At 40.6% G+C, this 25,543-nt stretch overlaps 2 long non-coding RNA genes across 2 annotated transcripts; both read left to right on the top strand.

The window, feature by feature from the left end:
* Nucleotides 1-4,416: 4,416 nt before the first annotated feature.
* On the top strand, nt 4,417-16,670 carry LOC120538673. The gene is made up of 3 exons (XR_005635497.1): nt 4,417-4,515; nt 7,912-8,024; nt 14,404-16,670. It is a non-coding gene; the product is annotated as an uncharacterized LOC120538673 (long non-coding RNA).
* Nucleotides 16,671-16,941: 271 nt separating this feature from the next.
* Nucleotides 16,942-23,117, top strand: LOC120538674. The gene is made up of 2 exons (XR_005635498.1): nt 16,942-17,191; nt 20,101-23,117. It is a non-coding gene; the product is annotated as an uncharacterized LOC120538674 (long non-coding RNA).
* The last annotated feature ends 2,426 nt before the right edge of the window (nt 23,118-25,543 follow it).

Below are 25,543 nucleotides of genomic sequence, written 5' to 3'. Positions count from 1 at the left end.
ATTCTGATCTTTTGTAGGAGCTCTAATGTTTGATATTTAGTAAAATGATCTAGATAAAACGTTAGCACAATATAGATGAGGGTGGCACAGTGGGTAACGCTGCTGCCTCGCAGTAAGGAGACTCGTCTGGGTTCGCTTCCCAGGTCCTCCCTGAGTTGAGTTTGAATGTTCTCCTCATGTCTGTGTGTGTTTCCTCCGGGTGCTCAGATTTCCTCCCACAGTCCAAAGACATGCAGGTTAGGTGCACTGGTGATCTTAAATTGTCCCTAGTGAGTGCATGGTGTGTAGGTGTGTGTGTGTGTGCCCTGCGGTGGGCTGGGGCCCTGCCCAGGGATTGTTTCTGCCTTGCATCCTGGGATTGGCTCCAGCAGACCCCTCTGACCCTGTGTTAGGATATAGCGGGTTGGAGAATGACTGACTGACTGACTGACTAACAATAAACAGTGTAAGGAGAAAATGGAAGAAATCTTGGGAAAGGTGAGACTGTCTTCCAGGTAAGTTGAAAATGGGGTAAATACAACACACAAAACCCTTTTCATAGCTAGATGGCCAATCTATCATGGCCTCCTCAGAAACACGATACAACAGTACAAACTCCTCACCATAGAGCACTGCAACAGTTCTCGACACAAAATGCATAAATAAATGATATCATTCACTAAATACAGAACTATTATATATGAGGATAGAGTGTTGTTTACTCTTTCAGGGCTGATGTCAACATTTGTCAAAATTCAGGGGTAGAGGACGGTAATCAGCTGTAAAGTTCAACAAAACTCACCCTTACGTTTTAGTTTGACTCTTTTTGCCAGAAGGAAAGTTACATAGCTTTGTTGGTTTAACCTCGATTCCCTACGCATGCACGAGTTGCAAAGAGCAACCTCTGAAATGGCACAAACATCTGGCGAGAGACCAAAGCGAATGTGCAAAGCAAAATACTCCATGGACGTATTACGTAGTTTTATTGAAGTAGGACTCATCAGAGTCCGACTTTGATGCAAGTGATCTGGAGATGGAGGTCGAAAACGAAAGTGAGGTACCAGCATCATCTGATCGGTCCCCAGGTGATCGTGGTGCTGAACACTTTCATGTAGCTGATGCACCTACAGCTGTGGTTTGCCTGTGAGGACCACCAATTATGTTGACAAGAGGTACAAACCAGATTGCATCAACACTGCGACTGCCACCACCATCCACCTGCAGTGCGAAGACAGCCAGGCAGCTGGCCCACCATGCATTCCTGCTGACCATTGAGGTGTCCCCAATGCAGCCACTGCTGCCAGAGATGACAAACATGCGCCAACAGCAGTCACAGCATGTAGCAACAAACGTTTTATGTTGATTTATATGTGAAACCATTGCTTTGTGTGCTTTTCAGAAAAAATATTTCGCCCTCAAAGAGTTAAAATACATCAAAAACAAAGTAGAAACTAAGCAATATAAATAATAAACAACAACATCTGTTAGACAAAACAACAACATCAGTTGGACATCCACACAGACAAACATCCAATTATTTTAGATGTCTTGCACTTGTCCTGTGTTTTTGTATTTGTTGTACCGCGGTATTCGGGACTGTATGCTGCACTAAGGTGTACAGATGGTATGACAGTATAGCCTCTTAACTTGACTTGACTTGACAAGTCAAGACCCCTAAGCTGGAAACAGACTTGATGCACCTGACACAAAGACAATTTCACTTACTACAAGACTCAAGACTTAATAGATAAGGAAATGCATTGAGCGTGTCCGAGAAAAATGGGAATAATGCTTAAGAAGACAACCCTGAGGTTTGCTATAAACATTTCAATAATGAGTTGCATTTCTGAAGGTAGCTTATAACTTATTTTGCACAAGACCTGCTAGGGCCAACCACAATGACTTTAATTCAGAAACACCACTAATCAGTAATTGTACGGTAACATGGGTGGGTTATTTTTTCCTGTTTGTTTAGACCAGGGGTGGGCAAAGTCAGTCCTGGAGGGCCGCAGTGGCTGCAGGTTTTTGCTCCTACCCAATTGCTTCATAAGAAGCCCTTATTGCTCAAGTAACACTTCTGCTTCACTCTATTTGTATCGCTCTTTTAGATTTTGAACCCTTATTGCTTATTTTAGTCTTAAACAGCTGTAGTCTTGATTTTTAATCACCCCTTATTAGCAATCAGATGCAAATGACAAAAGAAATTCAGAATTTCTCCATTAAACTTGTTCCCATTTACACCTGTGTGTGTTTATCGTGCACTGTTTGGTTTTAAATTAAATACTTGGAAAGAAAATGAAGAGAAAAAAAGTGAACGACTGAGAATTACTCATCTGTTTTAGACTTCAAATCATTTGGATGATATCCTTAGAAAGGAAAAAATATCTAGAATATGAGAATGACCTGACATGGCAGAGTTAAAGCACTAATGAGCCCTGAAATTAAATTATTGACAAGGATTTTTTTTTTTAATTAAGCAGCTGGGTTGGAACAAAAACCTGCAGCCACTGCGGCCCTCCAGGAATGACTTTGCCCACCCCTGGTTTAGACCTTACACAGTTTCAGACCATCCTAGTGGCATTGGCAGCAAGAGAGAGGTTGGGAGTTTGTGCTAATTGAAGCGCGTTGCCACATTCACTACACAGCAAACCCCTCAGATTGAGATTTGAGTGCAGCCCTGCAATGGGTGACGCCTCAGCACCACACTGAACAGTCTGAGGTATTTTTTACATTGGCTGGAGTGCCAGTCTTGCCACCAACCCCCAAGTTTTTCATTGCAGGTTGAAGGACCTGCTTGCAAGTCTGGATGCAGGTTAACGTCATACCCAGGATGGAGTGATTGCAGGGTAAGGGCTTTGCTCAGGAGTCACTTCTGGCATTTATGGGATTTGAACCAGCATCCTTCCAATTGCTGCCACAGATCCCTAGCCTAAGATTGGCAACAAGGGAAGAACAAATCACCACCCAAGCATACGTACAAGCTCTTTCACATAAGGCTTATTAATCTAACTTGAACATCCTTATAATTTGGTTGAAAAACTATAAATCTAGAAAGAAGGTCATGCAAACACTGCAAGAAATTGAAAACTCCTCACAGGTAGGACAGAATTTAACCGAGGACACTTATGTGTTTGCCACATGGCAAACACCACACCACTATGGTGCTGATCTTAGCAACATCCATTCATCCATTTTCTAACCCGCTGAATCCGAATAGGGTCACGGGGGTCTGCTGGAGTCAATCCCAGCCAACACAGGGCACAAGGCAGGAACCAATCCTGGGCAGGGTGCCAACCCACTGCAGGACACACACAAACACACCCACACACCAAGCACACACTAGGGTCAATGTAGAATCGCCAATCCACCTAACCTGCATGTCTTTGGACTGTGGGAGGAAACCGGAGTGCCCGGAGGAAACCCACGCAGACACGGGGAGAACATGCAAACTCCACGCAGGGAGGACCCGGGAAGCAAACCCAGGTCTCCTAACTGCGAGGCAGCAGCGCTACCACTGCGCCACCATGCCGCCCTCTTAGCAACATTTAAATGCTAATGCAGCTTTAATTTGGATATCTTTTTTTTGGACATTGTAGGTAGCGTTAATGTTGGCCTGAGTGGCCTTCTCATATTAAAGCTTTATTATTTCATTATGTAAGCTCTTTATTTTACCAAAGACAGTTAAAAGAAAAGAAGATTTGTATTTTTTGTGTCAGGTTTAAAGGCAATTATAAATTTTATGTCACGGGTGTTACTGTGAGTTAATATTAGACAGAACAAGTGTAAGAGCCAATCATAGAAAGTTAAAGCTTTCAGTTAAACTCATATTACTGTTTGCTTCATTTGAATAGAATATAAATTTCTTTCATAATCAAAGACGATGGTGTAGTCTTTTCCCATATTAATTATATTAAGTATAACTGAGATAAAGTGTGTTAATTGTGTCAGTTGTCATTTAGAACAGATGGTCCCAGTACACAGGGACTTAAAAGACCCATTTTCAACTTAGAAATGGGATAAGCGTACAGTTTTTGGACCGTTTTGAAATGGTTTTGTTTGAAGTGATTTGTAACAATTTGCAATTTAACAAGCAGAGTGGTGGCTCTGAGGCTTTTTTTTTGCTATTTTCAATTTTCTCTTTTTTATGTGAAATGTTTTACTTGAATTTTAAGAAAAACTTTTAAAAACGAAGATATTTTGTCTGTGGAATCATTTCAGGGTGTCAGGCTTTTGTTGAATCCCATTTTTTAAGTTAGAGCTGCTGAACTTGGGTAATTTTGGAAAAATATAGCTAAAACAAATCTGATCTGAATGACCTAATCATGAAAATATTTTATGTATTACACAAACATGAGTGGAACATGTAATTGTTAAGTGAAAGTGAAATCACGAAAAAGACGAAAACAAAGTATGGGAGGAGACATTACCATTGAAATGCCTTTTGTTCACTCAAAAACTCAGTGCCAGCCGGAGAGAAGAGCCTCAGAGTCTCATCTGTGAAGTTCAGTGATGGGAATGTGATTTGACGTCCATTTCGTAAGTTATTTGTTTTTGTGTGTTTTTATTTTTCTTCATTTATCTTATTTTCTCTGAGGGTAATAGGATTAAACTGTTTTCAGCATAACTAGTGCTAACTATAGATAGTATAAGAGCTTGAGAGCAACAATTAAGAAGGATATCAGGGAGGCAAAAAAAATATATATATATATATAAATATATAAAATACTTTTAAAAACCATGCTCATATTACAGTAAGTTAAAAAGTGTACTAAAAATAAAAAATTAATCTATCATACATCACTTGTAAAATAAAAAGTGGGCGCTTTAGCTAAGATTTTCAGAAGAGTTTTATGAATGTTGATTGAGGAAAAGCGCCCACACTTTTATTTTACAAGTGATGGATGAGAGACTTATTTTTTAGTACACTTTTTAACTTAATATGAGCATGGCTTTTAAAAAGTATTATATATAAATATATATATAAACAGCTGAAAAAAATTAAAGGAACACTTTGAAAACACATCAGATCTCAATGGGAAAAAGAAATCCTCCTGGATATCTATACTGATATAGACTGGGTAATGTGTTAGGAACCAAAGGATGCCACATCGTTTGATGGAAATGAAAATGATCAACCTACAGAGCCCTGAATTCAAAGACGCCACAAAAATCAGAGTGAAAACATTATGTGGCAGGCTAGTCCATTTTGCCAAAATTTCATTGCAGCAACTCAAAATTATGCAGCAGCACTTTGTATGGCCCCTGTGTTCTTGTATACATGCCTGACAACATCGGTGCATGCTTCTAATGAGATGACAGATGGTGTTGTGGGGGATCTCCTCTCAGATCTGGACCAGGGCATCACTGAGCTCCTGGACAGTCTGAGGTGCAACCTGGTGGCATTGGATGGACCAAAACATAATGTCCCAGAGGTGTTCTATTGGATTTAGGTCAGGAAAGTGTGGTGGCCAGTCAATGGTATCAATTCCTTCATCCTCCAGGAACTGCCTGCATATTCTAACCATATTAGGCCAGGAATTGTCGGGCACCAGGAGCCACTGTACCAGCATAGGGTCTGACAATGGGTCCAAGGATTTCATCCTGATACCTAATGGCAGCCAAGGTGCCTTTGTCAAGCCTGTAGCGGTCTGTGTGACCCTCCATGGATATGCCTCCCCAGACAATCATTAACCCACCACCAAACTGCTCATGCTGAATGATGTTACAGGCAGCATAATGTTCTCCATGGCTTCTCCAGACCCTTTCACTTCTGTCACGTGCTCAGGGTGAACCTGCTCTCATCTGTAAAAAGCACAGGGCACCAGTGGTGCATCTGCCAATTCTGGTATTCTATGGCGAATGCCAATCAAGCTGCATGCTGCTGGGCAGTGAGCTCAGGGCCCATTAGAGGACATGGGGCCCTTGGGTCACCCTCATGAAGTCTTTCTGGTTGTTTGGTCAGAGACATTCACACCAGTGGCCTGCTGGAGGTCATTTTGTAGGGCTCTGGCAGTGCTCATCCTGTTCCTCCTTGCCCAAAGGAGCAGATACTGGTCCTGCTGATGGGTTATGGACCTTCTATGGCCCTCTCCAGCTCTCCTAGAGTAACTGCTTGTCTCCTGGAATCTCCTCCATGCCCTTGAGACTGTGCAGGGAGACACAGCAAACCTTCTGGCAATGACACGTATTGATGTGCCATCCTGGAGAAGTTGGACAACCTGTGCAACCTCTGTAGGGTCCAGGTATCGCCTCATGCTACCAGTAGTGACACTGACTGTAGCCAAATGCAAAACTAGTGAAGAAACAGTCAGAAAAGATGAGGAGGGGAAAATGTCAGTGGCCTCCACCTGTTAAACCATTCCTGTTTTGGGGGTCATCTCATTGTTGCCCTCTAGTGCCCCTGTTTAATCTCATTAACACCACAGCAGCTGAAACTGATTAGCATTGACTTTATGCTATACTCTGATTAAAAAGTGTTCCTTTAATTCTTTTGAGCAGTATATATATATATATATATATATATATATATATATATATATATATATATATATATATATATATATATATATATATATATATATATATATATATAACTTTTAAGTATTGGGTTTGCTTTAGTATAATTTTGTAATAAATTAACACTTCCTTTAATATTTCTATCTGTTACTAGCACCATCCATTGGTGGAATATTTAACTATTCTTCATATGAAAAGTTGATTTCCTAACATTAATTAATTGATCAATTAGTTTAACTGATTATTATTTTGTGTATTGTCATCAGAAGCAAGTAAGTGTGCAAAATTTCAAGTCATCTGGACAATAGGAAGTTGGTTATATATCAATTACAAGATTTGTACCAGACAACAAACAAGTGAAGTTAATATAAATGTGGTAATGAAAAGGAAGTTAGAGAGGAATATAACAGATAAGGCGAAAGACGACCCAAAGAGATTCTTTCAATATTTTAGAAGTAAAAGAACAGTCAAGAAGGAGGTGAAGTGCATCTGAAATAGTCAAGGAGAGGGATGATATTCAGGAATGTGGACACTATAGAGGGATAAAGCTGATGTCACACACAATGAAAATTTGGTAAAGGCTTAGGGAAGAAGCCATCATAGCAGAAGGGCAACTGAGTTTTATGCCAGGGAGAGGAAAAACTAATGCAATCTTTGCTTTATTACAGCCAACAGAGAAACATTGAGAAAAATAGAAGGGTATGCATATAGTGTTTATTATAAATTTGGAGAAGGTTTATGATAGGGTGACTCATGAAGAGGTCTGGTAGTGCCTGACAGAGAGAAAGGAGGACCACAGGATTATGTGAGGACTCAGGTTATAGATTAGTAATGGTTGCAGGTTCATTGAAGAGTCTGCTAATTCTATGCATGTCCATTTCATTAAGTGCAGAAATAAAATATATCCATAAAAATTCATAGTGGTTCTGCTCAGGAAGCATATCACACATTTGAGGCCACATCCATAGCATGCTAACAACAATGCTAGAGAAATTGTAGAAAGGAGCAACTACTCTTATTATAGAATATTGGAGCTTCAGCTATTAGGAAAGACTAAAGAAGGTAAACCTTTAAAATGTAAAGAAATTGTGATAAAGAAGGGATAGCATAAACGTTTACAGTTATTAAGGCAATAATTAGGTTGATGTCCACTCTTCCTTGAGGGAAACTAATTAAGGATGAATTTCACAAAAATGCATCATATCCTTCATCATGTAAAAAATTATAGAAAGGTAGGTAGTTCTTGCTTAAGTAGCACCTCAAAGACCTTCAGATCTCACCTCAGAAGTATTTTGGACATGTTACTCTAAATAAATATGACGGTTTCTAGAAGACTGACGCTCAAGACAGATCATTTTTCTAAAGGAGCTGGTGTCTATATATAATGACACATTGTTTCTTGGTTTTTCTTTTCAGAACAACTAAAACAATGAAAGATGAAAATACACTTTTCTTACTGAGTATTTTAAAGACTCTTGTGTTTCGTATATTTGGGAACATTAATATTGAGATTTCTTTTGATTATTATGGTAAGTTTCAAATCGTATTTTTTATATATTTGTGAATTTGATTTTATAAAGTGAAAAAATATTGTTATTCAGGTAAGAAGCACCTATTTCATTACATTTTACTGCACTGTACATTATACACTCATTTATGATGCCGTCCATTTGTATTTAGCTATTTTATATTTCAGATTTTGTTTATATATTAATAGGTTTGGTTAGGTAACCCAGCCAAAAGGGATGCACAAATCAGTGTGTTTCTTTATGCTGTTCCCAAGCCCAGATAAATGGGGTGGGTTACGTCAGGAAGGGCATCCAGTGAAAAATTTTGCCAAATTAATATGCAGAAAACAATACAAAATTCTATACCAGATTGGTCGAGTTCTGGGTTAACAACGCGCACCACCAGTACTGTTAGCCAACTGGGTGCTGGCTGAAATTGGGCTACTCTTAGCCGAAGAAGAAGATGGAGAAGAAAAGGGATCAGGTGTGACTGGTGGCAGAATGAGAGGAGGAAGGTAAAGAGTAGGAGGACTGGTGAGGGGAGAGAGTTAGTAGATATGAAGGAGGGAAGGAAGGTTGATTTATTGTGCATGCAAGAGACTACATGGAAGATGAGTAAGACTAGGTGGATCAGAGGTAGATTCAAATTGTTCTACCATGATGTGGATGGGAAGAAAAATGGGGTAGTGGTTATTCTGAAGGAACAGTATCTCAAGAGTGTTTTGGAAGTGAAAAGAGTGTCAGACAGAGTGGTGATTATGAAGCTGGAAATTGGAGGTGTGATGATGAATGTTGTTAGTGCATATGCACCGCAAGTTGTGTGTGCAATGGATGAGAAAGAGGATTTGTTGCGTGAGTTGGATGAAGTGATGGACAGTGTACCCAAGAGACAGAAAGTGGTGATTGGAGTGGATTTTAATGGACATGTTGGTGAAGGGAACAAATGAGACGAGCAGGTGATGGGTACGCATGGTATCAAAGAGAGGAATGAAGAAGATCAGATGATAGTGGATTTTGCCAAAAGGATGGACATGGTTGTGGTGAATATGTATTGTAAGAAGAGGGAGGAACATAGGGTGATGTACAAGAGTGGAGGAAGATGCACACAGGTAGATTAGATCCTACGCAGAAGAGTCAATCTGAAGAAGACTGAAGACTGCAAAGTGGTGGCAGAGGAAAGTGTAGTTAGACATCTTAGGATGGTGGTCTGTATGATGACATTGGAGATCAAGAAGAGAAAGAGAGTGAGGGTAGAGCCAAGGTTGAAATTTTGGAAGTTGAAAAAGGAAGGCTGCAGAGTTGAGTTTAAGGAAGACGTGAAAATAGCACTGGGTGGTAGTGAAGAATTACCAGACATTTGGGAAACTACAGCAGATGTAGTAAGGGTGACAGCAAGAAGGGTGATTGGTGTGACATCTAGACAGAGGATGGAAAATGACACCTGGTGGTGGAATGGGGAAGTATAGGAGAGTATAAAGAGGAAGAGAATGGTGAAGAAAAACTGGGATAGTTAGAGAGATGCAGAAAGTAGACAAGAGTACAAGGAGATAAGGCGCAAGGTGAAGAGAGGGTTGGCGAAGGCCAAATAAAAGGCGTATGATGAGTAATATGAGAGGTTGGACACTAAGGAGGGAGAAAAGGACTGGTGGGATAGACAGAAGGACTGAGCTGGGAAAAATGTGCAGCAGGTTAGGGAAATTAAGGATAAAGATAGAAATGTACTAACAAGTGAGGAGAGAGAGTTGAGCAGATGCAACCAGTACTTTAAGAGGCTGATGAAGGAAGAGAACAAGAGAGAGAGAATGTTGGATGATGTAGAGATAGTGAATCAGGAAGTACAACAGATTTGAAAGGAGGAAGTAAGAACAGCTAAGAAGAGGATGAGAAATGGAAAGGCCGTTGGTTCAGATTATATACCTGTGGAAGCAGGGAGGTGTTTAGGAGAAATGGCGGTGGTGTTTTTAACCAGATTCTTTAATGCAATCTTGGAAAGTGAGAGGATGCCTGAGGACTGGAGAAGAAGTGTAATGGTGACGATATTTAAGAATAAGTGGGATGTGCAGGATTGTAGTAACTAATGATGGATAAAATTGATGAGCCGCAGCATGAAATTATGGGAAAGAGTAGTGAAAGCTAGGTTAAGAAATGAGTTGATGGTTAGTGAGCAGCAGTGTGATTTCCTGCCAAGAAAGAGCACCTCAAATGTGATGTTTGATCTTAAAATGTCGATGGAGAAGTTTAGAGACGGCCAGAAGGAGTTGCATTGCATCGTTGTGGACCTGGAAAAAGCAAATGACAAGGGGTCTCGAGAGGAGTTGTGGTATTGTATGACGAAGTCGGGAGTGGCAGAGAAGTACGTAAGAGTTGTACAGGATATGCACGAGGGAAGTGTGACCGTGGTGAGGTCTGCGGCAGGAGTGACGGAGGTGTGATTACATCAGGGATCGGCTCTGAGCCATTTCTTATTTGCAATGGTGATGGACAGGTTGACAGACGAGATTAGACAGGTGTCCCCGTGGACTATGGTGTTTGCTGATGACATTGTGATCTGTAGTGAGAGTAGTGAGCAGGTTTAGAAGACACTGGAGAGGTAGAGACATGCTCTAGAGAGGTGAGGAATGAAGGTCAGTAGAAACAAGACAGAATACATGAGTGTGAATGAGAAGGAGGTCAGAGGAATGGTGAGGATGCAGGGAGTAGAGTTGGCAAAGGTGGAGTAGTTTAAATACTGGGGATCAACAGTACAGAATAATGGGTATAGCCGCCGAAGTATAAGAAGAGTTCAAGCACGGGCAAAACGCGTGTTGAAAGTAATCTCTCAGTCCAAAAGTTTACTTTAAAAAATTTGGTGAAAAATTAAAAGCAAATAATCCACACAAGAATAAAGAAAAAAAGTGTTACACACTTAGAATAAACGGCAAAAAAAAAAGGAAAAATGTATCTTCTCAAGTTTTTCTTGAGAAACTTTAGTTATTTCTGTGCTTAAAAGTTCTTTACTTCTTCTATACTTAAAGATTCTTAGCTTCTTCTTCTGTACGCTTTAAATGTATTGCGCACCACTTAAATTAAGTGCTTTGTCTTACATGTTACTTAACCCACTCAAAAGGCACATAGACATGGTTTAAAACCATGTGCACTCTACACCTTATACATGGCAAAGCTGGTCACTAACTGAGAATAATGTTTAGTCATAGCAGTTAGAAATGGCTAGAAAATACCAATTTAATTCTACTTATGGGGGTTTTTAGGAACCTCCCTTAGATTATGCATTGTCATTTAGTAAAACATTTATTAATCCTATGTAATTAGGAAATACAATGGCGATTGTGGAGGAGAAGTGATGAAGAGAGTGCAGGCAGGGTAGAATGGGTGGAGAAGAGTGTCAGGAGTGATTTGTTACAGATGGGTATCAGCAAGAGTGAAAGGGAAGGTCTACAGGATGGTAATGATACCAACTATGTTATAAGGATTGGAGACAGTGGCACTGTCTCCAGCAGAAGACAGAGCTGGAGGTGGCAGAGTTAAAGATATTAAGATTTGCATTGGGTGTGACGAGGATGGACAGGATTAGAAATGAGGACATTAGAGGGTCAGCTCAAGTTGGGCAGTTTGGAGACAAAGTCAGAGAGGTGAGATTGCACTGGATTGGAGAGTGCAGAGGAGTGATGTTGAGTATTTTGGGAGAAGGATGCTAAGGATAGAGCTGCCGGATGAAGGCCTAAGAAAAGCTTTATGGATGTGGTGAGAGAGGACATGCAGGTGATGGGTGTAACAGAACGATAAAGAGGACAGAAAGATATGGAAGAAAATGATCCACAGTGGCAACCATAACGGGAGCAGCCAAAAGAAGAAGAATAAAGAAGACGATATTTAAAAGCTAATACACAAAATACTTTAAAAATAATGGATTATTTTATTTCAGCCTTAGTGGTCCCTGAAAAAAATTCTCATATTTTCAGTGGTCCCCAAGTATATAAAGGTTATAAACTATTTGTCTAAACAGCACCTCTGTGAATAGAGACGCAGTTATGAACAGACAGACGAGGTTGGTTAAAAAGAAAGTCTGTCTTTGCCAAATTGAGCTGGAGATGGCGTTCCTTAATCGAGGTAACAATATCAGTGAGACGTGCAGAGATTCTAGCTGATACTGTGTGGTCCAATTGAGGGAATGACACATAGTGCTGTGGATCATCAGCATAGCACTGATAAGAGAAACCATTGGACTGGTTGACAGTGGGATGAATAGCAACAATTAACATTCGTTTTTTTTAATATGGGACAGTAAATAATAGCCTACGTATGGCAAACAAGGATTAGATTAGATTAGAGATGTTCATTGTCAGGTGGCATGGTGGTGCAGTGGTAACACTGCTGCCTCACAGTTAGGAGACCTGGGTTCGCTTCCCGGGTCCTCCTTGCGTGGTTTGCATGTTCTTACCATGTCTACATGGGTTTCCTCCCAAAGACATGCAGGTTAGGTGCATTGGCGATCCTAAATTGTCCCTAGTGTGTATGTGTCCTGCAGTGGATTGGCTCTCTGCCCGGGATTGGTTCCTGCCTTGTGCCCTATGCTGGCTGGGATTGCATCCAGCAGACCCTAGTTACCCTGTGTTAGGATATAGAGAATTGGAGAATTACTGACTGTTTATTGTCACATACACTGCAAGGGCAAACAAAAATTTTTGATCTACAGCTGTGGGACGTGGGAGGGGTAAGGGGTGCAGGAAAGTATATAGCAGAAAATAAGATAAATAAATAAATAAATAAATAGGAATATGAGAAATACAGTAAATAAAGTGTAGCAGAAGAATGGTATTACATACCTAGAGCAAAACATTTGTATTAAACAGTCTGGAGAAAACATTAAAAAAGTAGATGGCAGCCCACTAGTAATGTACAGTACAATTATAAATAAACCAGCAGGTGGGTAAAGCACACAGTACAGCAAATGTAAGATTGGGATTCTGTGAGGACAGCGACGTTATGGCCTGGAGAAGAAGCTGTTCCTGAAACAAATGGAGTGAGTTGTGAGGCTCTGGTTGCATCTTCCAGAAGGCAGAAGTGAAAACAGGGTAGCTGGATGGCTTTCATCACATATGATGGATTCAGTTCTCCTTAGACATCCGGTGGAGTAGATAGTATAAAGCTGTTGAATCTCAATCATATTAGACTCTGTAAGGACATTCCTTTGTAGGAATTTGTGATCCTGGCAAGTCTGATTACTAAACCACACCGTGATGCATCAGGTCAGGATGCATTCAATAGTGAAACAGTACAGGTTCACTAGTGTTCTGCACCCATCCCAAAACTCTTTAGCCTCCTCAGAAAAAAGTGGCTATTATGAGCTTTTTTGATGATGCAGGTTGTGTTGACACACCACAAAAGGTGGCCGGTTATGTGAACATCCAGGAACCTGAAGCTGCTAACTGTATGGAGCACAGGGTGATTGCCTTTGTTCTTTCTGAAGTCAACACTGACTTTGCTTTGTTGATATGCAGGAAGAGATTGTTGTTATGGCACCTTACGTTCAGGTCTGTTACCTCTCTCCTGTATGCAGTCTCATCATTATCTCTGACAAGGCCAATCACAAAGGTGTCATTAGTGACCTTGATGACTCTGTTGCCTATTTCTACATACTGTAGTCATGTGAATCAACTTTATAGTCATCAAAGACAAAGCCACAGATGGATCTGCTCAGAGCACGGTCTCTGAACGTCATCTCCAGACTGGAGGGCAGAATGATATTAAAGGCAATGCTATAGATGATGAACAGCATCCTGACACACTGTAGGTGTTTTACCTTTCCAGATGGCCCATCATCCACAGATCTGTTATGCTGGTAGTAGATCCAGGGTAGCAGGGATCTTATGGTTAATATAAATTATGACCAGTTTCTCCACACTATTCATCATCACAAACATGAATGCATTGGATCAATAGTCATTCAGACAGGAAACATCCATTTTTTGGCACAGGTACGATTTTGATTTTCATGAAACACTGCAGCTCCACACATAAAGACAGGGACAAGTTGGAGGTGTCAGAGTACACCCATGTCAGCTGCCTTTCTCTGTCTCTTACGAAGAAAAGGTGGTGCACGCTTATGATCGGAAATGATCAGATGTTAACAGGAGAAAGCAGCAATTAGAGCAATGAGGAGAAAGGGGCAGGGGTCTTAAATCAATTAACGTATTTACATGTGCTTCAATAACCCAATTATTCACCAAAACCAGATTTCTAAAATGTCATGTAAACCTTTATTCTAATTAAAGAAATCTGGTTATTAGCCTCTCAGAAACCTGTTTAACAGAGAAGGATTTCTCCATGAATAACCCAGTAACAGGTGCTACATGTACCATTGGCTAATTGGTAGTTTTAATTTCTTTCATGTATTCCATAGGAAAGAGGTTGCTGTGGGTTCACCAGAAAATGGAGACTGCGCCTTTAAAGAGAAATCACAGCATGGAGACGACAACTAACCTAAAGTGGATTAAATCTGGAAAGGAAGAAAGAGAGAGAAGGACATCGAGCAGTGAAGTGAGGATCAACAGCATGTTAGCACCAAGAATCCACTACGGGTGCAATCTGCTATAGGAAGGTTTCTTGAGAGAAGTGTCTCTGAAGACAAACATTTTGTCATTAAAGTTAATATAAGCGTGGTAATAAAAAGGCAGTTAAAGAGGAATATAACAGATAAGGCAAAATACGACCCAAAGAAATTCTTTCAGAAGTAAAAGAACAGTCAGGAAGGAGGTAAAGTGCATCAGAAATAGCTAAAGGATAGGCTTGATAGGGATGATATTCAGGAATGTGGCCACTATAGAAGGATAAAGCAGATGTCACACACGATGAAAATTTGGTAAAGGCTTAGGGAAAAACTCACCATAGCAAAAGAGCAATTTGGTTTAATGCCAGGAAGGGAACGACTGATGCAATTTTTGTTTTATTAAAACTCACAGAGGCACATGGAGGAAAACAGAAGGGTTTGCATATGGTGTTTATTGATTTGGAGAAGGCTTATGATACGGTGCCACATAAAGAGGTCTGGTGGAGCCTGACAGAGAGAAAGGAGGACCACAGAAGTATGTGAGGACTCGGGTTAAAAGCAGTGCTGGGATAACAGACAAGATACCAGTTAGAGGAGGTATACACTAGGAATCTTCTTGAACTCCTTATCTCTTTGATCTGGTTATGGATATGATGAGTCATGAGAAGAAGACATTATGTTGTGTAAGAGTAGAAAAAATGGAAGTGGAGAGAAAGTTGGGAAAATGGAGAAGGGCTTTGGAAGATCGAGGACTGAAAATAAATAGTAAAAATAAAATAGGAACATATGAGGGTTAACAATCCATTTTCAGAAGTTAGCCTTCAGGGAGAGTTATTGGAAAGTGTGGATACATTTAAATATCTAGGATCAGTGATAGCTCAAGATGGACAATTAGATGCAGAGATAACCCACAGAGTGCAGTGTGGATGAAGGTATCAGGAGTGTTGTGTGATCTAAGAATTGTGGTGAAAGTTAAAGGTATGGTTTTGAAGACAGTGGTAGGACCAGCAATGATGTATGAAGCTAAGACATGGCAGTAAAAGGAGCAAAGCAGGAGAAGAATTTTGACATGGCCAAAATAAGAATGTTGAGATGGACATGTGAAGTTAAAAAATGGATAGAAAAAGAAATGAGACAATAAGAAATACAAGAAAGGGTTGAGAGAAATCTAAGAAAGTAAAGGAAATTAGATAGAAGTGGCATGGACATGAGATAAAGAGAGACAATGAATATGTGGGCAAAAGAGTGATGGGAATGGAAGTCTAGGGGAAGACAAAGCAAAGGAGGAGAAATCAGAGGTGGATGGATAAAATAAATGGATAACTGAAGGAAAAGGGATTGACTGGGGAGGAGGTGCAGGACCAAGCTGTTTGGAGAAGGTTGATTAAGCTCATCAAATCCACATAAAATTGGGAGAAGAAGAAGAAGAAGAAGAAGAAGAACTGAGAGAAAAAAAACCTAACTTTATAGGATTTCCAGGCTAAAAAACCTCCCTGCTCCCAGAAGAACAAGAAAAGGAAATAGATTAACAAGATTAGTAATGGTTGCAGGTTCATAGAAGAGTCTGCTAATTCTATGCATATCCATTTTATTAAGTGCAGAAATAAAATATATCCATAAAAATCCATAGTGGTTCTGCTCAGGAGGCATATCACACATTTGATGCCACAACCACAGCACGGTAACAACAATGCTAGAGAAATTATAGAGAGGAGCAACTACTCTTATTATAGAATATTGGAACTTCAGCTATTAGGAAAGACTAAAGAAAATGAACCTTAAATTTAAAGAAATTGTGATAAAGAAGGGACAGCATAAAATGTTATAGTTATTAAGGCAATTAGTAGGTTGATGTCCACTGTTCCTTGAGGGAAACTGATTAAGGATGAATTTCACAAAAATGTATCAAATCCTTCGTCATGTAAAAAAATATACAAACGTACAGTAGGTAGTTCTTGCTTAAGTAGCACCTCAGAGACCTTCAGATCTCACCTTAGAATTATTTTGGACATGTTACTCTAACTAAATATAATTTCTAGAAGACTGATGCTTAAGACAGCAACATTTTTCTAAAGCAGCTTGTGCCTATATATAATGACACATTTTTTCTTGGTTTTTCATTTCAGAACAACTAAAACAATGAAAGATAAAAATACGCTTTTCTTACTGATTATTTTAAAGACTCTTGTTTTTGGTATGTTTGGGAAAATTATTATTGAATTTTCAGCAGATGATTAAGGTAAGTTTCAAATCATACTTTTTTATATATATGTTCATTTGATGAATTCATTCATTTATATTTATCAATATTAAATTTCAGATTTTTTTTATATATTAATAGGTTAGGTTAGGTAACCCAGCCACAGGGAATGCACAGACCAGTGTGTTTCTTTGTGCCGGTCCCAAGCCCGGATAAATGGGGAGGGTAACATCAGGAAGGACATCCAGTGTAAAATTTTACCAAATAAATAAGCGGACAACAATAAAATATTCTATACCAGATTGGTTGAGTTTCGGGTTAACAACAACCACCACCAGTACTGTTAACCAACATGGTGCTGATGGAAGTTAGGCTACTGTTTGCCGAAGAAGGAGAAAAAGAGGGAGAAGACATGTCCCGAGGCAGAAGGAGAGGAGGAAGGTAAAGAGAGTGGAACTGAAGTTAGGAACTTTGAATGCTGGCAGTATGATTGGTAAGGGGAGAAAGTTAGCAAATATAATGGGGAGAAGGAAGGTTAATATATTGTGGGTGCCTAAGACTAAATGGAAGGGGAGTAAGACCAGGTGGATCGGAGGTGGATTCAAATTGTTCCACCATGGTGTGGATGGGAGGAGAAATGGTTTAGAGTTATTTTGAAAGACCAATATGTCAAAAGTGTTCTGGTAGTGTAAAGAGTGTCAGACAGAGTGAAGATTATGAAGCTGGAAATTGGAGTTGTGATGATGAATGTTGTTAGTGCATATGCCACACAAGGTGGATGTATTATGGATGAGAAAGAATATTTCTGGATTGAGTTGGATGAAATGATGGACAGTGTACCCCAGGGACAGAAAGTTGTGAATCGAGCGGATTTCAATGGACATGTTGGTGAAGGGAACAGAGGAGAAGAGGAGGTGATGGGTACATATGGTGTAGAGGAGAGGAATGATGAAGGTCAGATGATAGTGGATTTTGCCAAAAAGACGCACACGGCTGTGGTGAATACGTATTTTAAGAAGAGGTAGGAACATAGGATGACATACAACAGTGGAGGAAGATGCACGTAGGTAGATTACATCCTATGTAGAAGAGTTAATCTGTAGCAGATTGAAGACTGCAAAGTGGCAGCAGGGGAAAGTTTAGTTAAGCAGCATAGGATGGTGGTCTGTATGATGACGTTGGAGATTAAGAAGAGGAAGAGAGTGAGGGCAGAGCCAAGGAACAAATGGTGGAAGTTGAAAAACAAACACTGCAAGATTGAGTTTAGGGAGGAGGTGAGACAGCAAGTGGATGGCAGTGAAGAGTTACCAGACATTTGGGCAATCAAACTAGATGTAGTAAGGGTGAAAGCAAGAAGGGTTCTTGGCATGACATCTGGACAGAGGAAGGAGGAAAAGGAAACTTGGTGGTGGAATGGGAAGTACAGGAGAGTATAAAGAGGAGGAGGATGGTGAAGAAGAACTTGGAATACTCAGAGAGATGCAGAAAGTAGACAAGAGTACAAGGAAATAAGGCAAAAGGTGAAGAGAGAGGTGGCGAAGGCTAAAGAAAATGTGTATGATGAGTTGTATGAGAGGTTGGACACTAAGGAGGGAGAAAAGGACCGGTGGGATAAACAGAGGGACTAAGCTGCAAAAGATGTGCAGCAGGTTAGGGTGATAAAGGATAAAGATGGAAACATACAAATGAGGAGAGTGTGTTGAGCAGATCGAAACAGTAGTTTAAGTGGCTGATGAATGAAGAGAACGAGAGAGAGAGACAAGAGGTTGGATGATTTGGAGATAGTAAATCAGGAACAGCAGCATATTAGCAAATAGGAACTAAGCACAGCTATGAAGAGGATGAAAAATGTAAAGGCCATTGGTCCAGGTGATATACCTGTGGAAGCATGGAAATGTTTAGGAGAGATGGAAGTGGAGTTTTTAACTGGATTGTTTAATGGAATCTTGTAAAGTGAGAGGATGCCTGAGGAGTGGAGAAGAAGTATACTGGTGCCGATAGTTAAGAATAAGGGGGATGTGCAGAACTTTAGTAACTACAAGGGGATAAAATTGATGAGCCATAGCATGAAGTTATGGGAATGAGTAGTGGAAGCTTGGTTTTGAAGTGAAGTGACGATTAGTGAGCAGCAGTATGGTTTCATACCAAGAAAGACCACCACAGATGCGATGTTTCCGCTGAGGATGTTGATGGAGAAGTATAGAGAAGACCAAAAGGATTTGAATTGCATCTTTGTGGACCTGGAGAAAGCATATGACAGGGTTCCTCGAGAGGACTTGTGGTATTGTATGAGGAAGTCGGGAGTGGCATAGAAGTACATAAGAGTTGTACAGGATATATACGAGGGATGTGTGACAGTGGTGAGGTCTGCGGTAGGAGCGATGGATATATTCAAGGTGGAGGTGGGATTACATCAGGGATCTGCTCTGAGCCCTTTCTTATTTGCAATGGTGATGGACAGGCTGACATACGAGATTAGAGAGGAGTCCCTGTGGACTATGATATTTGCTGAAGACATTTTGATCTGTAGCATTAGTAGGGAGCAGGTTGAGGAGATCTTGGAGAGATGGAAATATGCTCTAGAGAGGAGAAGAATGAAGTTCATTAGGAACTAGACTGAATACATGTGTATAATTGAGAGGAAGGTCAGTGGAATGGTGAGGATGCAGGGTGTAGAGTTGGCGAAAGTGGATGAGTTTAAATACTTGGGATCAACAATACAGAGTAATAGGGATAGTGGAAGAGAGGTGAAAAAGAGAGTGAAGGCTGGGTGGAATGGGTGGAGAAGAATGTCAGGATTGATTTGTGACAGACGGGTTCCAGCAAGAGTGAAAGGGACGGTCACAGGATGGTAGTGACACCAGCTATGTTATATGGGTTAGAGACGGTGGTGCTGACCAGAAAGCAGGAGACAGAGATGGAGGTGACAGAGTTAAAAGATGTTAAGATTTGCATTGGGTGTGACGAGGATGGAAGGGATTAGAAATGAGGACATTAAAGGGTCAGATCAGGTTTGATAGTTGGGAGACAAAGTCAGAGAGGTGAGATTACACTGAATTGGACATGTGCACTGGAGTGTTCCTGGGTATATTGGGAGAAGGATGCTAAGGACAGAGCTGCCAGGTAACAGGAAAAGATGAAGGCCTAAGAGGGGGTTTATGGATGTGGTGAGAGAGGACCTGCAGGTGATCGGGGTGACAGAACAAGATGGAGAGGACAGAAAGATATGGAAGAAGATGTTCAGCTGTGGAAAACCCTAACGGGAGCAAACGAAAAAAGAAGAAGAACAAGAAAGATATTTAAAAACTAATACACAAAATGCTATATAAAGTTTATTTTTTTTATTTCAGCCTTAGTGGCACCTGAAATTATTCTCCTATTTTCACTGGTTCCCAAGTGTATAAAGGTCATAAACCATTGGTCTAAACAGCACCTCTATGAACAGAGATGCAGTGATGAACAGACAGACGAGGTGGGCTAAAAAGAAGGTCTGTCTTTGCCAAATTGAGCTGGAGATGGCATTCCTTAATCAAGGTAACAATATCAGTGAGACGTGCAGAAATTATAGCTGATACAGTGTGTTCCTCAAGACAGAATGACATGTAGAGCTGTGGATCATCAGCACAGCACTGATAAGAGAAACCATTGGACTGGATGACACTGGGATGAACAGCAATAATTAACATTCCTTTTTTTAATATGGGACAGTAAATAATAGCCTACGTATGGCAAACAAGAATTATATTGGATTAAATTAGATTAGAGATGTTTATTGTCACATACACTGCAAAGGCAAACTAAAATTGTTGATCCACAGTTGTGGCGCATGGGAGGGGGATGGGATGCAGAAAAGTATGTACAGACAATAAGATAAATAAATAAATAAGAATAGGAGAATTACAGTAAATAAAGAGTAGCAGAAGAATGGTGTTACATACCTAGAGGAAAAAATGTGTATTAAACAGTTTGGAGAAAAGAAAATATAAAGTAGATGGCAGCCCACTAGTAATGTACAGTACAATTATACATTGACATGTAAGATCAGGATTCTGTGAGGACAGCGACGTTATAGCCTGGAGAAGAAGCTGTCCCTGAAACAAATGGAGCGAGTTGTGAGGCTCTGGTTGCATTTACCAAAAGGCAGAAGTGAAAACAGGGTAGCTGGATGGCTTTCATCACATATGATGGATTCAGTTTTCCTCAAACATTCGGTGGAGTAGATTGTATGAAGCTGTGGAACCTCAATCATAATAAAATCTGCAAGTACAGTCCTTTGTAGGAATATCTGATGCTGGTAAGTCTGATTACTAAACCACACCGTAATGCATCCGGTCAGGATGCATTCAATAGTGAAACAGTACAGGTTCACTAGTATTGTGCATCCCACCCCAAAACTCCTTAGCCTCCCCAGGAAAAAGTGCCTATTTTGAGCCTTTTTGATGATGCAGGTGGTGTTGACACACAACAAGAGGCGGTCGGTTATGTGGACACCTAGGAACCATGAATCTGCTAACTGTACGGAGCTGAGTGTGATTGCCTTTGTTCTTTCTGAAGTCAACACTGACTTTGCTTTGTTGATATTCAGGAAGAGGTTGTTGTTTAGGCACCTTACATTCAGGTCTGTTACCTCTCTCGTGTATGTCGTCTCATCATTATCTCTAATAAGGCCAATCACAAAGGTGTCATTAGTGACCTTGATGACTGTGTTGCCTATTTCTACATTCTGTAGTGATGTGAATCAACTTCATAGTCATCAAAGACAAAGCCACAGATGGATCTGCTCAGACCACGGTCTCTGAACGTCATCTCCAGACTGGAGGGCAGAATGATATTAACGGCAATGCTATAGATGATGAACAGCATCCTGACACACTGTAGGTGTTTTCCCTTCCCAGATGGCCCATCATCCACAGATCTGTTATGCTGGTAGATAAACTGTAGTAGATCCAGGGTAGCAGGGATCTTATGGTTAATATAAATTATGACCAGTTTCTCCACACTATTCATCATCACAAACATGAATGCATTGGATCAATAGTCATTCAGACAGGAAACATCCATTTTTTGGCACAGGTACGATTTTGATTTTCATGAAACACTGCAGCTCCACACATAAAGACAGGGACAAGTTGGAGGTGTCAGAGTACACCCATGTCAGCTGCCTTTCTCTGTCTCTTACGAAGAAAAGGTGGTGCACACTTATGATCGGAAATGATCAGATGTTAACAGGAGAAAGCAGCAATTACAGCAATGAGGGGAAAGGGGCAGGGGTCTCAAATAAATTAACGTATTTAAATGAGCTTCAATAAGTCAATTATTCACCAAAACTAGATTTCTAAAATGTCATGTAAACCTTTATTCTAAATTAAAGAAATCCGGTTATTGGCCTCTCAGAAACCTAATTAACAGAGAAGGATTTCTCCATGAATAACCCAGTAACAGGTGCTACATGTACCATTGGCCCATTGCTAGTTTTACTTTCTTTCATGTATTCCATAGGAAAGAGGTTGCTGTGGGTTCACTGGAAAATGGAGACTGCGCCTTTAAAGAGAAGACACAGCATGGACAGGACAACTAACCTAAAGTGGATTAAATCTGGAAAGGAAGAAAGAGAGAGAAGGACATCGAGCAGTGAAGTGAGGATCAACAGCATGTTAGCACCAAGAATCCACTACGGGTGCAACCTGCTAGAGGAAGGTTTCTTTTTTTCCCAAGGTTACAACTGAGATGTGTCTCTGAAGACAAACGTTTTGTCATTGATCTTGAGCGATCAACCTATGAACTGATAGGGCAGAACGTTTATACTATTGGCATCAGGTGGCTCTTTACTCTGTTGTTCTTCTGGCATTTCATTGTCATCTTGAACTTTAAGGACAGTAAACCAAATTTTAATATATTGGGATAAACGGGTTATCTTTAGCAAAGGCATCTTTTTTGTTTTACTTGCATAATGTACTTGTTTTTTTGGAAGTTATGTTTAAAATATTCCTCTTGACTGGTAATGTGTAAATATATTTTTTTTTTCATTGCTTTAATACTTTCCATTGAATGCTGATCTGGTATGTGTGGTGAATAAGCTAAACAGAACATGTGTTGGTTATGGAACTATGGAAAAGATTTCCGTGAAGTAAATTAAGTACTATTGCTATTACTATAGCGGTGTTCTGATCGTGCAGCTGCTCTGGACTGGCTGTTCTCCATAATCAGAACATCCTGATTATGTGGCCATGTAAACCTTTAACTGGGTTACTGTTCATGATTTTGTAATCTGTGCATGTCCGTTGTATTCTTTCAGCCTACGCATGTATTTGCTTCACCCACATTTTCAGCAACCACAGTTAAAGTGTCCATAAAATAACTTTTCAGAGTCAAATGTTCTGGCAATCATATTATTCCTTTTTCTGGCTGAAATAATCTGTCTCAATATTTCAGAAATCAGTAAATTTGTGTTGATGAGCTGAACATACTGAGCTAAGCTGAACAACATAAACTCGAGAGCAGTGTGGTAACATGACAAAAGTAATGTGCATTAAGTACAGTATTTTGAATACTTTTTAAAGTAATGAGTAACCTAACGCAACCTAACCTGGAAAGAAGCACATGTATACTGGTACACCAGTCCTTTGCATGGCTCAGTCACACAGCCAAGAAGAAAAGACTTTGTTATGTGCAATCTGGTAACAGGAACCCATAAATAAACCATAAATTTGACAAAATTTAAGTATAAAATACAAGAAAATTATCATAGGTATAATGCTTATGTTCAAATTTTTGGTAGTCGGTGTAAACAGTAGGGGGCACAATCAACCTCCAAACCATTTTTGTTTATTAACACAGTACCTTTATGATTGGACAAGAACTGCTTTTATAGCCATCGTATATATAACGTTCCTTCCCCTCCTTGCAGTCCCCGAGGTGAGTGTCACCTTCTAAATTCTGGCGGAGTCTGAACAGCATCCTTTTATGTTGAACCTGGCGCCATAACACAGAATCACAGAAGCACTTCCTGGTCCCACAAAGATAAGAAGTTCTTCTCTCTGCAGTGCCCTCTGGTGGTACCCAAGAACTCAGAGGGTGTTATCCCTCAGGACTACGAATCCAATGGATCTCTGTGGATGTCCATACTGTGTCCGTGGTTAAAGAGCACTACCATCTATTGTATTGTTTGGATAGAAAATTTACCCTTTGTCCATCCACTATGACCTCCCAGCCAGGAAAGGCACCCTCAACCAACCTGGCCGAGATGCCTGTGCACCCAACTTGGCACCTAAATATCCCCCGCCTCAGTTGAGCCTTATTGGGCACAGCATCCAGTCCTGCATGGGGGTAAGTCTGCTCCATAAAGAACTGTGAGTTTCAGTGTTTACCTCCCCTGTCAAGAAGAGAGAAAACACTACCAGCTGCCATTGCATAATTAATGCCTTTGGACCAGCCCAGTGTCTCTCTCAGTTCTTGCATGAAAGTAGACTGTTGAAATGTTTTTATGTTTTTTTATAAGGGCAGTGCTTCCACACATGTCACTCCCTTTGACATTCATAACAATGCCGTCCTAAAAGTGAATGTATCCCTCTCTGCTTTCTAAAACGGGGGGAAATTTGACATTGCTTGGTGAGGCCCTTCTTGTAACTTCTATTCGTTGGGTTGTCCTCCTCCAACTTGACTATGATTGGTCCTTATGGTAATGGAGGGTGGGACTACTGGGTCATATGCCTCTTGAGATGTAGCAGTATGACTGTTGGGCATGCCTTACTTTTTAGCCTTGCTACCCGTTTTACTTTGTGGTATCTACACAGCCCAAGATCTTCTAGCAGTGATAGAGGGGCTTCTCTCTGTCTGTACTTTTTTATTCTCCTTCAGTGTGGAAATGTTACCAGTCACTGTTGGAGTCACAACAACTTGGACAGCTGCATCACTAAAATTTCTCCTTTTCATTCTGTACCTGAGCAATGCTTCTTTTTAAATATCATCTTTTGGATAGGACTTTCAGACAGCAAACAAATAGTCACAATATGCGACACAATTGTAAGAACTGCGGTTACTTGGTTTCCTTTACATTCGTCTGGAACTGTGATGATGCGGGTTTGCTCCATGCTCCCATCTGCTGTCTAGGAGCCCTTCAACCCGTCACCGTCGGTAATGTCACTGATGAGCTTAGCAGTGAGGTAACAACATAGCAAGGGGATGGTGCAAAAGTGTCAAGTGCTTTTATTTAAAAACAATCAACAAAACAAAGTGTTCAAATAAAGAGTGCAGTATTTCAAAAGTCAATAAATAAATAATCCAATAAAAGCAAGTGAAAATGTGGAGGTTAAAAGCAATAGAAAAAAGTCTTCTTAAAAACAACGAGGTTAAAATAGCACAGGAAGCAATCTTTTAAAACAACAAAGCCCGGTGTCTTCTTTCCTGTGGCAACTCCCCTACTCCTCCTATCTGGGCTCCTCAACAGGGGAGTCGCTCTACCTGCAGCTGGCCTTCTCTCTTCCCGCAAACTGGTCGGTCGCCTTACTGATCCCTGGCTCTGGTAGGCACCACTGAACAGTGACTTGGGATTCCGCAATGACCAAAGCTCTCATGCTGGGGACACCACGTCCCAAGTCGTGACTCCTGCTGCCTTCTGCGGCCTTACATGGAGAATCCTCCGCCTTCCGGTCACTCCTGCCCTTCAAAGTAAACTCTGCAGGAGCGACCACAACTACTACTCCCCTGGGTGTCGCCCAAACACCCAGGCTACCTAGTCAGCTGCTGCGAGCCTGCTCTCGCTCGCTTGTTCTCCCGCACCGACTTTCTCTCTTT

This window comes from Polypterus senegalus, chromosome 11 (assembly GCF_016835505.1).
Source record: "Polypterus senegalus isolate Bchr_013 chromosome 11, ASM1683550v1, whole genome shotgun sequence".
NCBI classification, from domain to species: domain Eukaryota; kingdom Metazoa; phylum Chordata; class Cladistia; order Polypteriformes; family Polypteridae; genus Polypterus; species Polypterus senegalus.
The sequence above is the reverse complement of the archived record's forward strand: the minus strand, read 5'-3'. Positions and strand labels throughout refer to the sequence as shown.